This window comes from Ornithodoros turicata, chromosome 1 (assembly GCF_037126465.1).
Source record: "Ornithodoros turicata isolate Travis chromosome 1, ASM3712646v1, whole genome shotgun sequence".
In the NCBI taxonomy this organism is placed as follows: domain Eukaryota; kingdom Metazoa; phylum Arthropoda; class Arachnida; order Ixodida; family Argasidae; genus Ornithodoros; species Ornithodoros turicata.
Genome location: NC_088201.1, coordinates 97,341,850 through 97,361,756, shown reverse-complemented (window position 1 = coordinate 97,361,756; position 19,907 = coordinate 97,341,850). Strand labels below are relative to the sequence as shown.

Sequence of the window (19,907 nt, the reverse complement as noted above, 5' to 3'; positions counted from 1 at the left end):
TCGACTCGCAGCTCTCGTGGGCTGCGCACATTAAACACCTCAGGGAAAGAACTGACGCACGCATCAACATCCTACGGCGCATCAGCGGCTCCCGCTGGGGAATGTCGACAGCGTCTCTTCTCGCCGTACATAAGGCACTTATTCGGCAGATGATGGCCTACCATTTGCCCGTACTGCATGGAATAAGCGACACGTCAGAGAGGACACTCCAAAGCGTACTATCGAAAAGCTTAAAAGTCTGCCTCGGTGTACCTTGTGCAACGTCAAATGTCCTAACTACAGTAGAAGCCAGAGAACTTCCATCAGATGTACTAAGGACGCAGGAAACAGTGCGGCACTACGTTCGTCTATGCACGCAGCATCACAAACACCCCCTTGCAAGGAAGGTGGCACGTCGAAATTCGCAATTCATCAACGTGATAGCTCCATATCGCAGTGCTTTACCAAAAGCACAGTTGACATTAACGGCGGTCGATCCTCCGTGGACACTGCAACTTCCTCGTATCGCGCTGACTGTTCCTGGCGTATATCACCAAAAAGCTTCACTACCATCCCCAGTGTTGAAACAGTACTGTCTGTCTCTGATGGAGAGCCATCGTGCTAGGACCGCAATTTTCACAGACGGGTCGACGTCAACGTCTGGGTCTTCATCAGCGTTTGTTGTACCACAGCATAGTAGAGAAGGAATGGCAAGGCTTTCCCACAGAACATCGTCGACAGCTGCGGAATTGGTAGCCATGCAGCTTGCAATGCAGTATGTGGCCGCACGCCAGGAGCCTGCGCAATAGGTAATATATTGCGACTCAAAGGCCGGCCTCCAAGCCATAACATCATTCTTGGGAAGTGGCTGTATGGCGCCAATAGTACGGGACATTCTCATCGCATACAAGAAAGCAGTAGACACTGGCCACGACATACTGCTTCAGTGGATTCCTGGACATGTTGGCATACGCGGTAATGAAGCTGCAGATGAGATGGCGGACATAGCGCACCTATCGTCAACGGAACACACGGTGATATATTCCACGTCAGATGTGAAGCACATGTTAAAATTGCTGACAGAAGACATTTGCAGAAGGCAATGGTTACAAGTCGACAGGCGGTCATCCTTGCTTCATCAGATTGACCCGGATCTGAAATTCCGTGTTCCGTCCAGCATACCGCGACCTATACAAACACTCTTGCATCGGTTTCGCCTTAACGTTCCGTACGGTCAACAGTTTCTCCATAAAGTCGGCAGGGCTAGTTCAGCAAACTGTCCAGTGTGTGCATCTGTGGAAAACACGGAACACATCGTTATGCACTGCACAAGATATGCATCCCAAAGGGCTACATTGAAGTTTGCTCTAGACCGCATGGACATTAGAACCTTCGATATAGTCAAGGTGCTGGGTGTATGGGAACCCGGGAAGAGAGATGCGGCATTGTCAGCGCTTGTCAAATTCATAGTGAGCAGTGAGATGGAATCTGTATTTTAGGACCGCATGCTAGGCATGTGTCGTCGAGTTCCCCGTTGCAGTTTTGTTTCTTGCACTTCAGCTCACTTGTAGGGGATGTAGCTACGCATATGCACGTACAGTTCGGTGATTGGGAGGGGTGATGTGTTTCTATTTTTAGCTTTTCACCTTTTCTTTTCTTTCTCCTTTTCTCCTTTTCTTTCTCCTTGTGGGAGTAGCAGAATTCGTCAGTGACGAATTCAATATCTTCCGGTTTTTTTTCTATAATCAAACTCAAACTCACCACCTTGCCAGCTTCCTCGTCGTTCTGACTGTCAACTTCATCGTCTGTAGGGCGGCAACCGCATGGAGCAACTTTTGCCAACTGAATCTGGCCAACGGACGCCAACTCAGCGTGAACGGAACGGTATCGAAGGTATGCAACCGCATGGAGCAGAATGTCCATGTTGAGGTTGTCATCAGAGGTGGGGAGTAATGCATTACAAAGTAATGCATTACTTTTGAGTAATGAGTACTGGTAATCAATTACACTTCGCCAGCAAGTAATGAGTAACGGTAATGCATTACATTCCATGCATTACTCATTACTTTTGTTGAATGTTCATTGAGCCACGTGAAGATTGGGAACCAACCAGGTTTTCTTCAACCCGCCTTTAACAATGAGCACAGGGCAACAAGGAAAGAGAAAGGCGCAGCCTGGGGAATTCTGCAAGGGTTCAACAGTCGGCGGCGTGTGTCACAAGTGTCTACGTGATGATATCACCGATTTTCTCCTGTGTGCATTTGGAGTAAAGGATAATCAGTGAAATAGAAACATAGCCTCTATGAAGGTATCACGTAACATTTGCTGTAGTGATTCACTGTTTTGGTATGGTACGGTGTTAGTTTCTCTTGTTCTGTCAGAGGTAGTTTTTCTGCCAATTTTTCTGTAGGCTGGGCTTCATCCGCCGGCTCCATAATGCTAGAAAAGGCATCTGCAATAAATCTTATCTATAGTTTTTGCCTATAAGACTTGTTTCTGCGGGGATTTACTGGCACCAATTTGGGGATACTCGGGTGGCTATTGCTGTTAGCAAAAAAAAAAAAAAAAACAAGGGAAAAACTTATGCATAGCATCTTTGAGGCTTATACCCTAAAACGTAAATGTAATGCCACAGTAATGCCATTACTTTGTTAAAGTAATGACATTACTAATGCATTACTAATATCCAAAAAGTAATGAGTAATGTAATGCATTAGTTTGTTATGCAAGTAATGAGTAATGGTAATGCATTACAAAATAAAAGTAATTTCCCCACCTCTGGTTGTCATGGTGAGGCGTCGGCCTAGCGTTTACCACCGCTTGTTGCACGCGGGGTGGCAATGCTTATTGTAGTAAACTGCTCTACGCACTGTTTAGTAACATATATAATATTTTAGCGGTTCTTGAAAAAGTACTGTGCTAATAACATCTAGAAATCGGGTGTTTACAAGAAATTTTGAGATACGAAGAGAATGTTGGCTTATGAGTGTTTCTAGCAATGCTCACTAAAGGAATATCAGACTGCATTTTTGTTACCGTTATCTCCTCACACATTTCCGATTTGCCATGTGCCACAAATAATATTTGGATGTTTCATTTAGACACCTTCGCCTTGCACACACCTTGCCACCTCCTGCCAAAGCATATATTTTAAGTTGATGTCCTTAGACTGAAGAAGTTTGACGTTCCAAAGGGGTGGCCTCCTTGAAACCTCCGATATTAATATATCCACGTCGAAGTCCGCGCGACGAGCCATCTGCGTGTCCTTCTAGGCGGCAGGGCGAAGAGGGCAAAGCCCGCAAGGAAAAAAAAAGAAAAAAAAAAGCGGTCACGGGCATGGTCACAGGTGACTTTGTCACGTGCTTCTGGCATTTCCTGTGAAGCGTGTTTTCATTGGCACACACGGTTCCGTCGGGTGGTGTCACTTCCTCTCCTCAGACTAAATATCTATCCTTCGCAGAAACCGGCTCATCGGTCCGTCGTCTATTGTTCGCTTAGTAGGTCACCGTTGCTTTCAAGTTCTGCTGCGATTCAGTTGACAAAAGTGCTCCATGCGGTTGCTGCCTAGCCCAGCATGATATGGTATTGCCAAGCTGGAAATACAAAATATTGACAGGGGTTATGCGTCGATAGCATCAAAGTGTCACTGATGAAGAGAAGTAATATTCGGGTCCGCTTGCAACTGGAGACAGCTAAATGTTTAAAGAATAATATACAACCAGATACGTGTTGAATACGGACGTGTATGAGCTTTTAACAAGCTCGGATGCGGGCACACATGCGCTCGGCCCACCGTCTTCCAGCTTGTTTTGTCCTTGATCACATGTTCACCGACATAGCTGCGACCACGTTGGAGAAGAACTCCCAGCAGCTGGCTCATTTTCGTGTTAGCTTAGTGTCGCGAGTGGTTATCCTCACCCGTGCTGCAGACCATCGAATGTTTCTTACCACGGGAGACCGTTTTCGGTACCGATTCCAGGTACAGAGAGGGTGTGTTAGGGAGGGCCAGTAAAGAGGGCAGAGAGCATGACGTTTTCTGTCTTGCTTTTTGTTTGCATGACAGGCGAGAGTTGCGGTTTGTGCACGTGTACTCCCAGTCGCGTTTCGCGGCCTTGACATGTTGTAAAAGTGTTGGTTATTACTGTCGTGATATTAACAAAATGAAAGATCTACTGAATAGGCTGGCGGAATGTCAAACAGAATTGCAGTATGGCATATGTCCAGATCGAACTGTCTAACTGTAAGAGGACTTCCTACAAAAGGCTGCTCCTATCAGGGAATAATAATTGTATAATTGGGGGTTTACGTCGCGAGACAACTGAGATCATGAGCGACGCCACAGCGGTCGGTCTGTGGATTACTTTTGCCCACCTGAGGGCTCTTTAACGTGCGGTGAAAGCTCATCACACGGCACCCCGTTTCTAAGTAAGTTGTACCCTGCCACCAAGTTACTGGCGTCCTCAGCCGGGTTCGAACCCGCGATCAGAAGGCGAACACGCTACAGACTGGGCCACCGAGGCCGGTCATATCAGGGAAAACAAAATAAGAAAACTGGGTCTCTGTCTTTTCGATCAAACTTACTAAAAAGATATACACAAAGACGAGAGAGCACTGAATCTCACAGGGCCGTAGTGGATCAAAGGCTACCGAAATGAAACTGACCTACCATGTCCATGGTCCATTAATTTGATGTAACTTCAACTTTCCTAATAAACTTTGGCAACAACTGGTTTTCTGTAATGTCATGTGTATTCCGCTGCAGTGATTTGACCAGACTCAGACTTGTGCCCGTTACCAAAAAAATAGGAACTAAATACCGTTACTCGTTACCAACATACAAAAGTAACGAGTTCTCGTTACTCACACGTAACGAGTTACTTTTTCGTTACAGCCGCATAGTTAAAGGAGCCAACAAACATGCCGTCACTTGCCTTCAACTCATTATTAATGAGAAATTGCACTTCACAAGAAGCTGATACTCGAAATTTACATCTGATCTTCTGATCTGATCTTCGTTCTCTTTGGTGTGATGACGTCTGCTGCCGAAGTGGGGGTGATCGGAGGTTATGGAAACACAAGAAAAGACACCGGTTTTCGTGTCACCGATCACCAACGGTTCCCAAAAACAGACGATGGGCTGCGTCATATTTTAGGGCTCTCAGAAGCTTAGCAAAGACAAGAAAAGGCTAGAAGTCGAAACGCGTTTTTTGTAGCCATAGCACAATTGGTACCCATCCTTGGGAAGGAGTGATGGTCGGAGATCACGGAAACAAGAGAAAAGACAAGGGCCTTTGTTTAAGACGATTCAGCACGTCAACATCACATCCAACGAGGGACTGCAATAATACTTTGAGTCACACGTGGTCGTGGTCACGCAGGTCCACTCATTGCACCACACGGAGTGCCGAAATGTGCTCTCCCGCGCTGTAGAAAAGGAACGAGTAACATCAGTAACGAGTTACCAATTTTTGTAACTGATTCCGTTACTATTACCGTTTTTTTTAAAGTAACTGAATCGTTACTTCGTTACCAAAAAAAGTAACCGTTACCAAGTAACGAGTTACTTGTAACGAGTTAGGCACAACTCTGACCAGACTACCCTACACCCCTAAATGTTTGGAGATATCCCCTCACTTTTCCCCCAGTTTACATGCCATGCAGAATGACAGCTGGGCGATTCCACGCGAAATGATCCAGCGGACCTGCTCGGCCCTCACAAAGCTATCGCAAATTTTTACGAAAATTTTTTCAGCAGTCCCTAATAGTGCAAAACGACACACCACGAAACATTTCTTCCCAAATCTCAATGTGGCGGGTGCTAGAAGGGAAGATTCTTCATAAATCAAGGAATTCATAAATCGTGGTTTGGAAGGGGCTAATGAGCGCTCGAACGGTAGGCAATGCTCGTGACGTGGAATTAAGACGGGGTCCCATAGCCTCGATTTGAGCAGCAGCAGCAGAGCAACAGCAGCAGAGCTGCAGCGACACCAGCGGTCCCATATAGCACTGGGTGAGAGCAGCTGCAGCGCTGCCTAGCTGCAGAAATTCCCTGCTGCTCCCGTATCCGAATTTTTGGTTGCTATGCTGCCCTGTTACTCTGCAGCCTGGGCAGCCAGTCTCGCAAGCCAATCAGGATGTTCGTTGGTGTTGTTTTCATTCGACGGTATTTAGGGTTAGCAGAGCGGTGACGGCTGAAGGTTTGTGTCTGGTTGTTTTGTGATTTGTTCCTGAAGAACTTAACACGCTTGGGATTACCAGTGGTTTGGAATGAGTGTTCAACCATCGGTACCGCATGAAGTGCGCTTTCGGGACATAATTCAGTTCATTTATTTTACTATTTGCAGCTAATAAAGTGTTCGACAAAACGTGCGTGAAACATATGTTGTGCCAGAGTTGCAGATAACATGTTCGCTTGTTTTCTGGTAAGTACTCGTACTTTATAACCCGTGACCTGATAACGTACAGGCAAATTACTTCCACGTCCATCTTGCATGAAAACCATACCAACCGCATTTCCTGTGGGGATCGACGACTTGCGAGCTAGGTTGTTGTAAATGAAACTGACCCTTGAAAAGGGTTCGATAGAGATAGACAATGTTCAGGCTACAAAAAGATTCGGTAGAAATAAACAATGAACTCGTTACCTTATGAAAACAGGCAGAAGCTAGTGATGACTAGCAGAAGACCCAGGCAAAAATCTGGAGTGGGACCACTTCAAAGTGGTTTATTGGACAGGTCCCACTTTGAGTGTGGGACCACTTGGTGACTGCGACCAGTTGAAAGTGGAACCAGCTTCACGATGGTCCCACTTGAGATGGAACCAGTGGAATTGGTCCAGTGGTCCCTTCTGCTAAGTGGTCCGGGATCCTGCCACTTAGCAGCTGGGACCACTGCATGCATGATCGAAAATAATGCGTAGAAATGCACATATTGCGCAAGTAATTGCCGTTTATTCTGCTAAAAGCATACACTGAGCAGAAAGAAATAGTCAATATATCTCTACATGTACATACCACGTAGTATAAGTCTGATCACTCACTGTGTCTAGACAAAGCATATGCCTGACTGTGCGATGCACTCACGGAACACAGGGAGCTTTCGTTCGTTGGCCACCTCACATCTTGTATTTTCTTAGAGAAGATGACAAGACACTCCTGTTTCCCATGCAGGTCGCGACATACACCCCATTCCTTTTCACCGTACATTCGGAATCTTCTTATCCTGTTTCTCTTCAAGTTCCTCCGAAGTTTCTTAAATGAAACATCTAATTAATAGTAATCAAAACACCACGGTCATCACTCATACCTGCAAACATTCGCGACGTGCAGTCCGATTAGCGTTTCACAGTGCGTTCTTGCCCCTACGCCGTTTACGTTTTCGTGGCGTCAAAACTCTTCCGGGAAATCGACAATGTGTTGCACAGGAACCATTGTCATCGCATTGTCTCACAAAGCGCAGTGAAACACACGTAAATACTGCACAGGAGATGCACTATCCTTGCGACGGCTAACGGCTACTGAAGACAAAACCAACTTGCTACGACGCCTCCAGCTGCCACCTGCCACTCTCGCCTCTCGCCCTCTCCTCTCCCTTTCGGCTCTCGCCGTTTGAAGTTGAAAGGGACTCTGACCAGAAACTGTGGGAGCTCTTTCGTACTTGCAGTCGATAAAGTACCCAACAAGGACTCTCCATGCGAAAATTCACGCATTAAAACCCCACGGTTTCTCTAAACTCGAATTTTAAACATTCGACTTCATCCGAGTACAGCACGCATAGCGTCAAACCGAGAAAACATACGTTGATATAGAATATCCACCCCGGCCCACCATCAAGATGACGTCAACACGGGGGCCACTCGCAACACCCACAATTCGCTCAAACGCGTCACATGGTCACGCAATACCTGTCAATTTCCTTCATGAAATGGCATTTCTATGTTAATATGTTTTTGTTACAGAGCCTCAAAAAGAAAAATATACCCTGCATTTATCACCTGCAACAGTTTCTACGATTTTCTTTTCAATCTGTACAAGGCGTTAAATATATGCTTCCGTATCCCGTCAGCTGTAATGGATGCCGTATGCCGAGCTTGCGAACTGCGAACTTGTGTGACTCCCGGTTCATCCTCTTTGTTCGGGTCATTGGGTTGATGTTGGAGTTGGTCGCCATATTCTGAACGTTTCACCTATCGTTGCGGTGTACTGTTCTTGGTCTGCTGCGAAGCGACGAACCGCAACGGCAGTCACTCGCCTCAGCGAAATTCTGTCTGCTGCATCTCAAAGGAGCATGGGGACCTGATGATGCCTTCAACTAAAGAAACCAAGTGTGTTCTCGTGTGGTCCTGACGGAAAAGTAGTTTCAACAAGGTTAGCAGATTTATTTTTCAGTTCCAAGTCTACGTACTGAAAACCATGCAAGTGAAGTCGATCATTCTCGTAGCTGTTGTGTAACGCGTATGCTTTCTTACGTATCCCACAGAACCCTCCACTTTTTCAACCAAGTTATCTTTATGAGATCCTTCTGATGGCTTCTTACTAGGCTATGCCGCCCCGAAGCATTGAGATGATGAAGCGTCGTGGTAGCTGCAGCTCCGCTTTCGAAAGATGAAACAGTCTTTCCTCGCTGAGCTTACTGGCTTTGTATAGAGTCTGGCAAATCCGACAGACTTGGACTGCCTTTTTCAAGAAAGTTTAAAATGTAAGTATGTGTATATTGGTTTCACATATCCACCACATATTGAGCGTGTGTATGATTGTACATTATATGCTACAGCATATCAGCGTACATTATTATTCAACACCTAGTGTGGAAAGCTCGACATCAGTCACACAATGCCAACAGTTGCCTTTTCTTCAATTGTTTATTTTTATCATATCATGTTTTTGTCTATATCTCAATTTACCAACCAACAAAGTATATTATTTTAGTATAATCGTCTGATATTTAACAAGTCACAGTTTTACCATGGTTTTGGCACACTATAGCACGAGTTGCTTATGCACCATTAAATTGAATCATCATCATCTTCAACTGCCATTATTCAATTTAAGTGCCAGGTGGATATAATGATATCGCGAGATATATTTTTTGCTGTCATCCTGGAATTGCTCATATCAGAAGAATAGTTACCGTGAAGTTTGTTTTCGTTTTCGGAAACATTAAGATGACTAAAAGCAAACACTTTTCTATCAGAGGATCCCTTATGCACCAGCATTTCAATTCCAATCTGTATTACAAGAATGACAGACCACTCAACAGAGATGACCATCTGAAAGTGAAAGAGCTGGAACGAAGATACGTTAATCTGTGTGAAAGGTGCTTAGTACGAGTGTGAGTCGAGGACATAGGTCTCAAGCTAATTCCTGTCTTCAGAAGAGTTGACAACTATGTTCCTTCTATCTATTAACCAGCCCCACTTTTTAGGGTTCCCTGTAAATTAATGGAGCACATCATGTACTACCACGTTGTCAGTAGTAGTTACTGGACACAGACTGTCCGCAACGCTACAAGGCTTCTGGACACGTTTAATTAGCAATTAGAGCTAATTGGGACCCCCCACATTAATCAGGACCCTCCAGGGAGTCATCACACTAATTGGGGGGCATCTAGGACGTGTCCAGACCACCCTGTGCGTTGCGGACAATCTGTGCCCATAAAAATAAAAAAATAGGTAGAAAATAAAATAAAAAGATGGAAATAGAGTGGAGAGAAACAATTTATTCGAAAATCAACGATGCCGCGGCGAAGAACCCGCTCCGCAACACCCGAGTGACCAGCGCCCGCCATGTTGCTTGTTGACGACTGGTAGTTGCAGAGATCGACGACAGGTGGCCACTTAGTTGCAAGGCATCACACCAGATGGCGCCACCATCATAGCTCTGGACGAGAACGACAGAGGAGAAGATACTAGCGGCAGGTAAAAATGGCAGCACTGCTGAACAAGTCTAGGCATGCGAGAGAAAAGGTCTAACCGCTACTGCTAAACAGAAAACAGTACACATCGGGGAAAAAGGCTTACGGGGGGACGATCGCTTAGGCCTAACCACAACACTACGCAGCTAACACAAGGCGGGAACCACACATCGCTAAACATGCGAGAAAAGGCTTGCTCACCGCAAAACAAGTCTAAACATGCGAGAAAAGGAGCTCGCTTGGGCATAACCTCAACACTACGCAGCTAACACAAGGCGGGAACCACACATCTCTAAACATGCGTCAACAGGCTTGGACACCGCAAAACAAGTCTAAACATGCGAGAAAAGGCTTAGCACGAGCGCGGTCACCGCTAAACACGGCAAACATACGAGAAAAGGAGCGCGTCAAATCACTCACCTTTTCCCCCCGCGGCAACTTCCAGGCAGAAACTGAGTGAGCGCGGAGAACATATGTCTGCTCTCTACGAGAGGCAGCCAGAAACTGAGCGAGCGCGCGGAGCGCACGTCCGTCTTCCGCGACGGTCCGAGAGAAACTGAGAGAGGCGACGCGCGCGCGCGCCCTCTGCTCCACCCGTCCGCGCATGCGCGCGCGCTGCTAGCTCCCTCTGCGCCGGCCGCGGGTGTTTTCGGTTTCGGCTCTCTGCTGTGCGCGCGCGCGCGCTCCTAGCGGCGACGGGTGGCTTTTCAGTTTCGCTTTCATTCTCCGTTCTTTGCGCGCGCGCGTTTATCTCTATAAAGGCAGCGCGCACCGCGCTCGCGTCATCATTCTGACCGATACGTGGAAAACGCCATGTGTGGTTTATTCTCCTGCGTTTCTCGTCGTCGCAAGGAAAAGACAAAAAACGAAGAACTTCGCGAATTTATACGCGGCATCGTGGAGGGAGCCTTTCAAGTCCACCGTCTGGAATGGTTGCAAGCACGTCAAGAAATGTGTCAGGACAAGATGAAGACGCTCGACCGCATCTTAGCGGCGGACAGACTGGCGAAAAAGAAGTCCAACTTTAGCCTGGACAATCTGTATTGGGAACGCAGTTCCGATGTAGAGGACAACGACGAGGATGTGTAAATAAAAGCGATGCATTTCTCTTCGAGTCTCAGTCTCTTCTTTCTCTTCGTGAAACGTGTACGCACGCAACATGTCTTCCCCCGAACCTTTTCGTTTTCGTCATCCTTTTCGCTGTATCTTAAGCGGTCCCTCCATGTGCGGCAAATCTACGTTCGTTGCTAACGTGCTGAGGAACCTGAACGACGTGGTGGACAAGCCTCCGTCACAAATATTCTACGTGCAGAAATATGCTTCGCCGAGCATGCAGGACGAATTCGGGGACTCCGTAAAATTTACCAAGGAGCTACCGCGAGAGTGGGACACGTCGCGCGCTACGCTGATCGTCGTCGACGATCACATGACCGACGCCGGTTCCTTGAAGGAGGTGACCGATCTTTTCATTCGGGGTTCTCACCACGCCAACGCGTCGATCTTCTTACTCGTTCAAAACATCTTTTTCGACAGTAGCCATTTTAGAACAATATCCTACAACGCCAGTTACGTCGTCCTGTGGCGCACCGTGCGCAGCGTGCACCAGATGGAACATTTCGGCCAACAGCTATTTGGCAGAAAAAGATTGGAGTATTTTCTGGACGCATATAAACAAGCGATGTCGTCGCCCCACGCATATTTACTCGTGGATCTTCACAACTATACGCACGAGGATCACAGGTTGCGTAGCAATATCTTTCCGGGAGAACGTCAATATATCTACGCTCCGAAATGAATCTCCGCCCTCACCTCACTTTACTCGAAGTACTCTCCACTCTACCCCCTCCACGCCGCCGCGACGTCTTGAGACGTTCGTCCTCGTCCGACATGAAACACCTCTCCGAAATTTGCCTCAATGTATTGAACGGAAAGGTGGCTCTAGCTCCAGATACGTTCGCGCGTTTGAAGAAGCACAAACGCTTTTTACGACGGCTCGCCTACAAAAAGATTCACAAGAATCCGCAACGTTTGAAGCGCTATCTGTCTCAGCAGCGAGGACAGGGCGTTCTTTCGTCGGTGGTTCCTCTCCTGCTTTCCGCCGTGTTGAACCTTTTCGCCAATGGCCAAGAGAATTGAAGTGACCACCTCCTCCTCCTCCATCGGAAACATTCTTTCCTCGAAGGAGAGTGACGACGTCAAAGTGAAACTCATACTGCAAGCACTGTATCGCATACTCAAGCAGTACGGATTTGACCCCTACGACAATAAAAACAAGGCGTCCGACGCTACAAATGACTTTGACTATTCGCTCCTCTCTCCAGAGGTGGACGAAGAGGAAGCGGAAAGGGTCGTCTCGGAATTAAAGAAGGTTCTTTCCTGGGATCGCGAGGGTTGTGTCTCCGTGTCGGGCAAGCCCATCAGACACTCCTCCGTTTACGAACTCGTCAATTATTTGTTGCAACGTAAGACGGGAAAGAAACCTTCCTGGTTCCCCAAAGTCTCGAAACTATTGCGTCTGATTTCTCTACCCAAATCTCGCGAGCCTCAACAGCAGCAGCAACAGCAGGCCTCCATTGCGTGGACGACTTATGGAGGGATATGAGAAACCAGAGGGTGGTTTGGGGGGTGTGGAACGTTATAGAAAAGCGCATCACTTGAGCAAAAAGAAGGCTCTCGCCATTCTCAGAAAGCTGGATGCCTACACGCTCCACCATCCGGTCAGAAGAAAGTTTAATAGGAGACGCATCATCGCGCTCAAGATCAACGACGTGTGGCAAATGGACCTCGCCGATTTTTCAAAATACAAGAGATTCAACGGTGGCTACCGCTACATTCTCGTGGCAATCGATTCCCTCTCCCGCTTTCTGCGCACCCTCCCACTAAAGACGAAGCGCCCCGCCGAAATGAAAAGGGCCATGATAAGACTTTTTCGGGGAGGTAACGTACCTACACGCATCTTTTGCGACAGAGAATTCTACAACAAGACCGTCAAGGAGTTATCTCTCACGAAAGAAGGTACACATGTATTCTACCTTCTCTCCAGTAATCAAAGCATCGCAGGGAGAGCGCGTCATACGCACTTTACGCGACAGAATATTCCGTTATTTTAGAGTAACGGGAAAATACCACTTCGTTTCCGCGATTCCCAAGATCGTGCGCGACTACAACACCACCAAACACAGGACTTTGGGCATCAGCCCGTCCGAAGTCACGCCCGAAAACGAATTGGAGCTGTTCAATAAGATAAATGGGAAGCCCGTCGTACCCTCCGTGAAAAAGAAGCTCAAACTGGGGGATAAAGTGAGGGTCCTACTTCACAGAAAAGGTTTTCATAAGAGCTCGGAAGGGAGTTGGTCGCCTCAGATTTTCACCGTCTCCCGCCTGAGAGACACCTCTCCTCCCGTCGTACACCTGGAAGATTACCGGGGTAAGGAAGTGGACGGATCTTTCTACCCGGAGGAGGTACTCGTCGTAAGCCGAGACGCCAATCAGCCTTGGCCAGTAACGAAAGTGCTGAGAAAGAAGCAACTGAACGGTCAGAGCTTCTCCTTGGTTCGCTGGTTCGGTTACGACAAAGAACACGACAGTTGGGTTCCGAGCACCGACGTGGTCAAGATTGGGAAATGATGTCAGACATCTACGTCCACCTGCTCTCGAATGCCAGCATGGATAAGTTTCCCTCGAATAAACTCAACGCCTTCACGGTAGCTTTCGATAGTCCGCTTCAGCTCTCGAATCGGTATAAAGTCGGTCTGATGGATCTCAGCATAAGTAACGATTTTTTAAATATCGGCTACGAAAGGCAAGATGCGAAAATCGAGGTTTCTTTCGAGGACACGGTGGAAGCCGGCAGAACTTTTCGTGTCACCTCGGATCTCGAGAGGGATTTGGGAAAAGCCCTTTCGGAATTCAACGTTTCTTTCGCGTACAATAAATCGCGATACGACTTCGTCTTACCTGTGGACGTGAAAGCCGTGGAATTGGACCCTCGGCTCGCACAGGCGCTCGACGCCTCGCTAGCGTCCCGCGAAGCAGGTCGTGGGGTGAAACCCCCCAAATTGAGCGAACGCGAAGCCACCTCCATCTTATTGGAGCACGCCGCACCCGTCGCTTTCGGCGACGTCACTCTGAATTCGAAAACCACGTCCCTACGGAACACACTCAACAAGTATTTCCAGATGCACAAGCTGGACGCCTCGCTCGAATTCGCGGATAACGTCTACTCTCTGAAAACGCCGAAAGGGTTGCACATACCGGAACCCTTTGTCAAGCTGCTACATCTCACACCCGTCGAGGGACACGAAGAAACGCTACGCGTCTCTCTCCCCGTAGCGCGCCAATTTTCTTTCACGATCAAGACGAAAATTCCTCGATCTTTGCAAGTACATGTGCCTCCCGGCTATTATGCGACGCCGCAAGCACTTCTAAATGCGATTAACCAGCGCGTAGGCGAACGGGCACGCTTCAGCTTCGACGGAATCGAACAGAAATGTAAAATTTGGCTTTCCGAGGGCACCTCCACCCTAAGACTTTCCGAGTACCTGGCCGTGCTTTTGGGCTTCGAATCGCGTACCGTGTTCACGGGGGAGGAGGAGGATGCCACGAGCTCCGTCGAGGTACTCCTGGAACCCCCGTTTCACAACATAATCGTCTACACGGATATCGTGGAACCCACGTACGTGGGGAGTGGGAAAAAACCGATATTAAAAATACTACCCTTTTATTACGAGAAAGACAAGCACGTCATCACCTACACGTTAGATAACATCCAGTATTTTAACTTGTCTCAATTCGAAATTCCCTCAGTGACGATCGTTCTCGCGGACGAAACGGGAAGACGTTTGCCGTTGCGGTCCAAAGGCAGAACCAATCTAACGTTGCATTTCAAATATGTACCGTAATTCACCCAAAATAATCCCCGTGTACACGGGACCCCTTTTCCAACAAGGGGGCGGTGTGTTGAGCAACATATCCAAGTTTATCGTTCCCATCTGGCAGCAAATAAAACCGATCGCCAAGAGAACGTTGAAGCGCTTGGCTCGGAATTTGGCCGATGGCGAAGGAATATCACGCGCAGTAAAAAAGACAGCCATAGCAACAGGGAGAGACGTGCTGGATTCCATGGAGGGCTCTGGAAACAACAATGGGAAGAAACGCCGCAAATGACAACAAAAGGCGCCGACACACGACGCACCTGCAGATATCTTTGGTACGCCGTGAAGGTCACACATCCGCTGCGCGCGCTCCGTCATGACGTCAACGAAAGGAAAAATACAGACGCCGATCTGTCTAACGAGTGATGTGATGATATTCGAACCCCCTTCCATTCAATACGGCGTGGAAGATACTTCGTATCAACTTTTTTATCCGGTCAACGGAGTAAATAATTCCGTGATCGAGTTTTGTATTCAAAATTTGCAAAGGGCACACTTGGATCTCTACGGCAGTTTCGTGTCTTTGACCGTGCGCATTGTTCGCGACGACGGGGAAGAAATGGACGAGAAAGATGTCGTTTTCCCAATAAACCACCTGTTGAGCGGCATGTTTAAGACGGTCACCGTTTATGCGAACAACAAGCTCGTCAGTTCCAATGAGTTGTACGCCTACAGGAGTATTTTGGACGTGGTGCTTCATTCCACGCCCATGGCTCAAGAAACAGTGCACGCGGCTAGACTTTATGTCGAGGACGACGAACATTTAACGGACGATTACGACGTCTCGTCTCGCGGTACGAAATAACGTTACGAAGCGACGAAGGGTGGAAAATACTTTAACCTGGTCGGTCAGATCAATACCGACCTGTTTCAACAGCCGCGCCTGATGGTACCTGCCGTCGAAATTCGCGTCGTTTTCCTATTAAACAACGACGAATTTAAACTCGTATCGGTCCCCAAAGACAAGAAAACGTACAATTACGAGGTGGACATTAAAGAAATGACGTTACACTTGAAAAAGGTGACGCTGGCACCTTCCCTGTTTTTGAAATACGAGCGTCGGCTTCAGACCACGCCGGCCATCTACGTGTTACGCGGATTGGAAACCAAGGTGCGGAGCTTGAGTGCCGGGAGCTTGGACGCTCACTTTGAAAACGTTTACCCCGAAAGGGTACCTTCCAAATTATGCGTCGCCCTGCTCGCCACGTCCGACTTTCTCGGCGACATCCAATCGAACCCCTACAAATTCCGTCATTACGACCTGTCTCATTCGATGCTCTCCGTGGACGGCCAGCAAGTGCGAGCCGAGTACGACTTTCAGAACGACCTCGTCAAAATTCCCTACTTTAACTTCTTGCAAGAACTGGGAGAGAAACATTTCAAGTATAGCTATGGATACACAACTTTTCAAGCTGTAGCGTTTCGACATGCGCGTGGCTACGTAGATACAAAAAAGCCCGCAGTAAGGCGAAAAGGGTGATTGAATACACTTGTCGTTATACTCGTCCACTACAGGTAAAGTCCTTCGAAGGTTTGCTTCAATGGGGGGAAGTCCGTAGCTGTCGAAAAACACGGTAGACCCGTCGTAGTTTTTCAGGTAGAGCACCCAGTGCTGCCCGCGTCTTCTTCGCTCTTCCGTATTGATGATTAAATAACCGGGCTTGCGTAAAACGAAGGCTTCGTTGGAAGCGCAAATGCCTCTCAGCATGGAGGAAGCGAGGGGGTTCAGGGACACGAGTTCCAAGATGTCGCTCTCGTACATCTTTTCTTATGGGAAGGTGACCGTACGGTCCTTGTCGACGTACATGAGCTTGGGACACTCGGAAATCAAGAGGACGGTGACCGCGTGTGGAAGGGCTTTAGCGAAGCGTAATTGCAGGCGAACGTTTCCTTTTCGCCACTCATTCAAATGCGAAGGAGAAGAACACTTGTCCACGTCCAGGTTGAAGTAGAGGAGGAACCCGTTCGTTTTAAATCGCTCGTAGCTATACTTGAAATGTTTCTCTCCCAGTTCTTGCAAGAAGTTAAAGTAGGGAATTTTGACGAGGTCGTTCTGAAAGTCGTACTCGGCTCGCACTTGCTGGCCGTCCACGGAGAGGATCGAATGAGACAGGTCGTAATGACGGAATTTGTAGGGGTTCGATTGGATGTCGCCGAGAAAGTCGGACGTGGCGAGCAGGGCGACACATAATTTGGAAGGTACCCTTTCGGGGTAAACGTTTTCAAAGTGAGCGTCCAAGCTCCCGGCACTCAAGCTCCGCACCTTGGTTTCCAATCCGCGTAACACGTAGATGGCCGGCGTGGTCTGAAGCCGACGCTCGTATTCCAAAAACAGGGAAGGTGCCAGCGTCACCTTTTTCAAGTGTAACGTCATTTCTTTAATGTCCACCTCGTAATTGTACGTTTTCTTGTCTTTGGGGACCGATACGAGTTTAAATTCGTCGTTGTTTAATAGGAAAACGACGCGAATTTCGACGGCAGGTACCATCAGGCGCGGCTGTTGAAACAGGTCGGTATTGATCTGACCGACCAGGTTAAAGTATTTTCCACCCTTCGTCGCTTCGTAACGTTGTTTCGGACCGCGAGACGAGACGTCGTAATCGTCCGTTAAATGTTCGTCGTCCTCGACATAAAGTCCAGCCGCGTGCACTGTTTCTTGAGCCATGGGCGTGGAATGAAGCACCACGTCCAAAATACTCCTGTAGGCGTACAACTCGTTGGAACTGACGAGCTTGTTGTTCGCATAAACGGTGACCGTCTTAAACATGCCGCTCAACAGGTGGTTTATTGGGAAAACGACATCTTTCTCGTCCATTTCTTCCCCGTCGTCGCGAACAATGCGCACGGTCAAAGACACGAAACTGCCGTAGAGATCCAAGTGTGCCCTTTGCAAATTTTGAATACAAAACTCGATCAAGGAATTATTTACTCCGTCGACCGGATAAAAAAGTTGGTACGAAGTATCTTCCACGCCGTATTGAATGGAAGGGGGTTCGAATATCATCACATCACTCGTTAGACAGATCGGCGTCTGTATTTTTCCTTTCGTTGACGTCATGACGGAGCGCGCGCAGCGGATGTGTGACCTTCACGGCGTACCAAAGATATCTGCAGGTGCGTCGTGTGTCGGCGCCTTTTGTTGTCGTTTGCGGCGTTTCTTCCCATTGTTGTTTCCAGAGCCCTACATGGAATCCAGCACGTCTCTCCCTGTTGCTATGGCTGTCTTTTTTACTGCGCGCGATATTCCTTCGCCATCGGCCAAATTCCGAGCCAAGCGCTTCAACGTTCTCTTGGCGATCGGTTTTATTTGCTGCCAGATGGCAACGATAAACTTGGATATGTTGCTCAACACACCGCCCCCTCGTTGGAAAAGGGGTCCCGTGTACAGGGGGTTATTTTGGGTGAATTACGGTACATATTTGAAATGCAACGTTAGATTGGTTCTGCCTTTGGACCGCAACGGCAAACGTCTTCCCGTTTCGTCCGCGAGAACGATCGTCACTGAGGGAATTTCGAATTGAGACAAGTTAAAATACTGGATGTTATCTAACGTGTAGGTGACGACGTGCTTGTCTTTCTCGTAATAAAAGGGTAGTATTTTTAATATCGGTTTTTTCCCACTCCCCACGTACGTGGGTTCCACGATATCCGTGTAGACGATTATGTTGTGAAACGGGGGTTCCAGGAGTACCTCGACGGAGCTCGTGGCATCCTCCTCCTCCCCCGTGAACACGGTACGCGATTCGAAGCCCAAAAGCACGGCCAGGTACTCGGAAAGTCTTAGGGTGGAGGTGCCCTCGGAAAGCCGAATTTTACATTTCTGTTCGATTCCGTCGAAGCTGAAGCGTGCCCGTTCGCCTACGCGCTGGTTAATCGCATTTAGAAGTGCTTGCGGCGTCGCATAATAGCCGGGAGGCACATGTACTTGCAAAGATCGAGGAATTTTCGTCTTGATCGTGAAAGAAAATTGGCGCGCTACGGGGAGAGAGACGCGTAGCGTTTCTTCGTGTCCCTCGACGGGTGTGAGATGTAGCAGCTTGACAAAGGGTTCCGGTACGTGCAACCCTTTCGGCGTTTTCAGAGAGTAGACGTTATCCGCGAATTCGAGCGAGGCGTCCAGCTTGTGCGTCTGGAAATACTTGTTGAGTGTGTTCCGTAGGGACGTGGTTTTCGAATTCAGAGTGACGTCGCCGAAAGCGACGGGTGCGGCGTGCTCCAATAAGATGGAGGTGGCTTCGCGTTCGCTCAATTTGGGGGGTTTCACCGCACGACCTGCTTCGCGGGACGCTAGCGAGGCGTCGAGCGCCTGTGCGAGCCGAGGGTCCAATTCCACGGCTTTCACGTCCACGGGTAAGACGAAGTCGTATCGCGATTTATTGTACGTGAAAGAAACGTTGAATTCCGAAAGGGCTTTTCCCAAATCCCTCTCGAGATCCGAGGTGACACGAAAAGTTCTGCCGGCTTCCACCGTGTCCTCGAAAGAAACCTCGATTTTCGCATCTTGCCTTTCGTAGCCGATATTTAAAAAATCGTTACTTATGCTGAGATCCATCAGACTGACTTTATACCGATTCGAGAGCTGAAGCGGACTATCGAAAGCTACCGTGAAGGCGTTGAGTTTATTCGAGGGAAACTTATCCATGCTGGCATTCGAGAGCAGGTGGACGTAGATGTCTGACATCATTTCCCAATCTTGACCACGTCGCTGCTCGGAACCCAACTGTCGTGTTCTTTGTCGTAACCGAACCAGCGAACCAAGGAGAAGCTCTGACCGTTCAGTTGCTTCTTTCTCAGCACTTTCGTTACTGGCCAAGGCTGATTGGCGTCTCAGGTTACGACGAGTACCTCCTCCGGGTAGAAAGATCCGTCCACTTCCTTACCCCGGTAATCTTCCAGGTGTACGACGGGAGGAGAGGTGTCTCTCAGGCGGGAGACGGTGAAAATCTGAGGCGACCAACTCCCTTCCGAGCTCTTATGAAAACCTTTTCTGTGAAGTAGGACCCTCACTTTATCCCCCAGTTTGAGCTTCTTTTTCACGGAGGGTACGACGGGCTTCCCATTTATCTTATTGAACAGCTCCAA

The 19,907-nt window shown here is 48.2% G+C and overlaps 1 long non-coding RNA gene across 1 annotated transcript; it reads right to left on the bottom strand.

Moving 5' to 3' along the window:
* Positions 1-9,681: 9,681 nt before the first annotated feature.
* On the bottom strand, positions 9,682-10,419 carry LOC135366903 (uncharacterized). Its single transcript, XR_010414313.1, has 2 exons — positions 10,312-10,419; positions 9,682-9,857 (listed from the first exon to the last, which is right to left on the bottom strand). It is a non-coding gene; the product is annotated as an uncharacterized LOC135366903 (long non-coding RNA).
* Positions 10,420-19,907: the final 9,488 nt, after the last annotated feature.